Raw genomic sequence first — 5,000 nt, 5'->3', positions numbered from 1 at the left:
CATGGAGAGAATCGAAGTCTAATACAAATAACAACAATTGGCGAAAATAGCCAGGGAAAAAAGCTTGCCAAGAACTATTTACGACACAATAACAATATATGAGGTCTTAGAGCAACTGGCCTTAAAATTAGGCAGTAAAATCTCTGAATTTTCCCAATCTGTTGCAATAACAAATAGCTTTGGATAGTGATATGCTATAGTCAGTAAGGAGACTACCGGTAATTCACTTTATTCAACACGATAATTAGGGGAAGGCTATGTGGAGAAATATCAGCTTATTCCACTTGCATCCATTGAAGAGGAGCCTGAACCCATAATAAAACCAATTGCTTTTTAAAACTGGATTTTTTTTCCTGTCAAAATGTTCACGTAAATTTCGAGAAAAACGAACCCATGGTCTAAAAGCTAAGATAACTCAAAAGATAACTTCCTCAGACTCTCACAAGGAAGTGATCTAGTTAAAACACTTAACATCACAGAGAAGATATTTTACAACGAATTTTGCATTTGAACCTAAACCAATGTCAAGTAGACTAACTAATTCAGGGACAAGTGAAACTACTGCTGATACAAAGTAAATCTTGCTGAAAAATATGCGATGAGGCAAGAGTTACTCTAAAAAGAAAGAACGCCCAAGATCGATCTATATTAATACCATACAAATCATTTTGTTCTCGGAGAAACGGCCATGCTTAGGGATGCATTTGGTTCAATACGACCGTGACATCCGAAAGTAAACAACTTACCCCTCCATTCTCGCAAGAAAGGCAGCTACCCATCTTGAATCACTAAAATCGAGCTGTATGTACGTAGACAAGACACATCCGCAAACTGGCAGCCAGTGGTAAAAACTGAGCGTGTAAAACTCAGAACATCAATTTATTTGCTTACAACTGCAACCCATCAGTTAGTAAAAATACGGGAATTTTACGGACCTGTGACAAGACACACGATATTGGATGACACACAGTCAAGTTATTTTACGAGATTGTAATTACTAAAAAAAAACTTTCCGGTACACCGACGTCAACAAAAACGTCACTTTCAAAATATAACTTTTCTCCTCCTCTTCGTAGTACAGTGTACGCGAAATATCCCAAAAAACAAATTGGTCCGAGCGGTGACATACTATAATAGTGAATAGAAGGTTCACACTCGTCTGCTCATGTTATCATCAAAACCTCAAATTTGGTGATTTCGCTTTCGCTGTTTTGACCGCAAAAATATGTGTTAAAATGCAGGCCGCAAGATTATTTTTCCTCTTTCAAGTAAAGCTATTTCAGTCTCGTGATCCTTTCACGAAACGTTTCCCTGCCCACAACCTCCTGTGCCGACCATACCTCTGACGGTCATTCTGCCACCGTATCCTCTCGTCCTAATTCTACCCTTGTGAGTCCCTTTTACTTCCTTGTGAGTGATCTTCAATCAAAAACAGAAATGTCAAATGTCAAATTGCTCAAACAAGCATTACTGATAGAACTGTGACCAAGTTTCCAAAGGTGTTGCTCGAAGTTGTGAATGTCGCCTGCCATCTTTCCTTATGAATTGAATCTAGACAAAAGGAAGGCGCTAAAGACGTTAAAAATCTCCCATCATTTCCCCGTTTTGTCTAAACAGTTTACCGTCCCTTGCCCTTCCACAATGTTGTTTTGGCAAATGGGCTCAGAAACTCGCCTTAAAACAACATTGAGGGGAGAGTGAGCTGCGAAAGCTTCGGATCTGTATAGTCGTGTACTGTTCCAACGAGTTCTGTCACAGACTGTAGCTTTTTTGTAATAGGTGAATCGCAGTTTTACATACCCTTTTCAGGAAGCGCAAAGGTCTCGTGAATTTCGAGAAAACGGGCCCATGGCCTCGAGGCTGACATAATTAAAAGGTAATTAACTTCCTTCTTTCACGAGTACATGGTCTAAAAACAATTCACACAGAAAAAATTGTGGAAACAATTTTATTCCATTTAAACGCTTGAGCCAATTTCTGAATTACACTAATTTCAGGAGGGAAAGCCCAGGGGCACTGTGAACCTCTCGCTGATACAAAGTAAATCCTGCAGCAAAATAATCGATGAGGCAAGAGTATTTTACGTGATTGTAAAAAATCAAAGCAATCTCTTTATTAAAATGTACAAAACAGTTATTTCGGTTCAATTTTCTAGGTTGTTAAATTTTTCAGAGGGCAGGGAATTAAGGAGTAGCGCCACAAACAAAAACTTAGGGAGTCAGTCCCCGCCTACCTCACACTGGGTTCGGCCGCTCTGTAGTGAAAATATTACTAACGCAGGATAAAATTTGTTAGGTGGAATATTCAGTTTAAAGGTCTGTTCGAAAATCCGTTCAAGAGATCGCCCATGACAAAACGGCACGTCGTATGGCTTTTTTTCAAGCTCCTGCTCATTTTTTTCCAATAAATTAGACCCTTTTACCAGTTGGTGCAACATAGTCTTTTAAACTGTGGGTACTCAATAGAATGCTACGCGGAAAGGTTTAGACTGTGCCGAAAACATCCAGGCTTTTTAAAGAGAACAAGAATTTCCAAAATGCGTCAAATGTTTCATCGCAAAATCGGACAGTTTGATTTAAAAAAATGGACTTAATTGATGTGACGTATGTCTTCCCCTGGCGTGGGCGACGAGAGGGAAAATTGAAATGTTAACGGGAAACAAATATAAGCATACACAAACCCTTTCTGATGAACCCGCAACACAGAACATATATAAAATGCCAGTTATTGATTTATTACAAAGCTACAAAATTACAAGTCTGAATTACTTAAAATATGAAAAAGAAATATTCGATACCAATTAATTTTACTATTTGATTGATAATTCAAAGGCTTTACTTTCTAAAATTAATCTTAAACATTAGCACTTGCTGGCTGAAGACAAATAGGTTTGGTACTGAAGTCGAAAAGAATGTCAACCACTTTCCTGCAAAAAGGCTTTTCTTTTGCTTTGTTTTTTTCTACCGCGATCTTTCGCGGATGGAGCTTATTATGAAATGCATTGATCGCACGAACAACAAACAAACAAACAAACAAACAAACATAAAAATAAAACGAGATGAAAGCCCGTGTGCAGGCTTGTCAAGAGCTGACAAGAGCGCTCTGAAATTTTACTATTCATGCTTGTATACAAAGTTTAAATATTTTTATCGGACAACAGAGGTCATTATAAATTCAAGTACAATGTTTCGTAATCACATTAAGTTCAAGTTTCTTGATATCAGGTCACAAGCAAGAAAGGTTTTCCACAACCTGAAATTGTTTCTTCCAAACTTAAGCTTCCGGCTTCTTCAGCCTCAGTCTCCCCCGCACCCTCCTCCGTTGCCTCCTCCGCAACTTCCTCCGGCGCTGCCCCCGCAACTTCCTCCGGCGCTGCCCCCGCAGGCATCTCCTCCTCCGGTCGTTAATCCCCAACTCCGGCCGAAACCTCCTCCGCCCCCTTCTCTCCAATTAGAACTGCCAATTCCTCTGCCCCCTCCTCCACTACTCCAGCCGCCGCCTCTTGTGGCCTGTCCTCCACTACTCCAGCCTCCACCTCCTCTGGGACTGGCCGTTTGAGTTTCTATCTCGGTGACACCACCGTGGGAGGGCTTCTACGTGTGAATAATAGTTGATATATTGCAAATATATACTTTTCGAATTACTTTCATCTGATTTTCGGTCTATTCAGTACTCAGTGACCACATATGTACTGAATATATATACTATCTATGCAACGCTTTTGAGTGGTATACCGTGGAATATCCCACGAGTCCCTTGTATTTTCTTGGTATACACACGAACCTTTAGGCGCATGTGTATACTACGAAAATACAAGTGACGAATATACAACGGTTTTCCTGCCTTCTGATTGGTTGTATTTTCTATTGCATGGTATAAAGGTTAGATCACAATCCCGGAAATTCCACAACTTACTCTTCAAGAAAAACGTGAAGGTTTTTTTAACTTCCCCAGAATTTTGTTATGAAGTATTACGAGTCGGTGCCCTCTCTTTATAGTCTTGTCCTGGGCCCGGTTGTTCTAAAGACGGTTATAGCTAATCCCAGATTATAAATTAACCAAGGAGTTTATTTCTCTACTCGCAAATGCTGTTCAACGCTGATATTCGGCAAAAAATTACATTGGAAGAAGTCACTCTTGATAAACAAAAATAAGAAAAAGAAACTTTCAGCAAAAAGTTGAAAACATGAAACAAAATTCTTCGCTAATCCTGGATTGAGTTAATCGGCTTTCGAAAAACCGGGTCCAGTTTTCTAAATACTTTTCTTGGGTGGTGGCAAGAGGTGGTCGATTCTCATCAAATTGTCTAAAAGTTTTGTCCGTGTTTTTCGCGAGAATTTCCACTCCTCTCGAGAAACGACAACCCTACGCACGCACCTTTGGTACTAATAAGTGGAATCATTTAATAAAATAAACAGTTTTAACGAGACTCAACTTCATGTGATTTAAATATAGTACGACTCGAAGTCTAATACACAGTACAAAAGCGAAGGGATGAAACTTGATAAATTAAAATAGGCGAAAATAGCCAGCGAAAATAGCTTGGTTGGAGCTATTTATACGAATAGCTTATATGAGTTCTTAAGGTTGCGATGACCGCTGTCACAGACTATCGTTAATGCCTGAGGCGTTTGGCGCTATTACGGTCGCTTGGGTCTCCCTTGTTCTATCCGAGCGATTGGTCGCCGACCCGGGCGATCATGAACGATTTTATGAGAACTACTTTCACTCAGGTAGACGATCGAAGCGATCGAAACTGTTCCATGGTGCATCAATATTACCAAAACTCAACACGGCCTCTCAACCAACATGGCCGCTAAAACAGCGATTGGCCCTATAATTAAGTTGTAAAGTTGCTTCGTTTTTCTCAAACTGCTATAAGTTAAATTAAAGCTGGCTTGCTGCTATTCAAGGGCAACCAACTAGCAAATTAAGCCAAAAGCCTTGGAGAGACATTTACTTCTAGGCTCCTTGTAACGTATAATGACTGTCTATAAAAG

At 39.8% G+C, this 5,000-nt stretch overlaps 1 long non-coding RNA gene across 1 annotated transcript in view; it reads right to left on the bottom strand.

Moving 5' to 3' along the window:
* The window catches only part of LOC138026931 (uncharacterized), a 2,343-nt gene extending 1,374 nt beyond the window's left edge, over window positions 1–969 (bottom strand). The window contains exon 1 of the long non-coding RNA XR_011127366.1: window positions 747–969. This is a non-coding gene — a long non-coding RNA (uncharacterized lncRNA). The remainder of the gene's footprint in view (window positions 1–746) is intronic.
* Between the last annotated feature and the right edge of the window lie 4,031 nt (window positions 970–5,000).

This window comes from Montipora capricornis, chromosome 12 (genome assembly GCF_036669925.1).
Source record: "Montipora capricornis isolate CH-2021 chromosome 12, ASM3666992v2, whole genome shotgun sequence".
NCBI classification, from domain to species: Eukaryota; Metazoa; Cnidaria; class Anthozoa; order Scleractinia; family Acroporidae; genus Montipora; species Montipora capricornis.
Note: the sequence above shows the minus strand (reverse complement) of the source record. Positions and strands in the feature narration are given on the sequence as shown.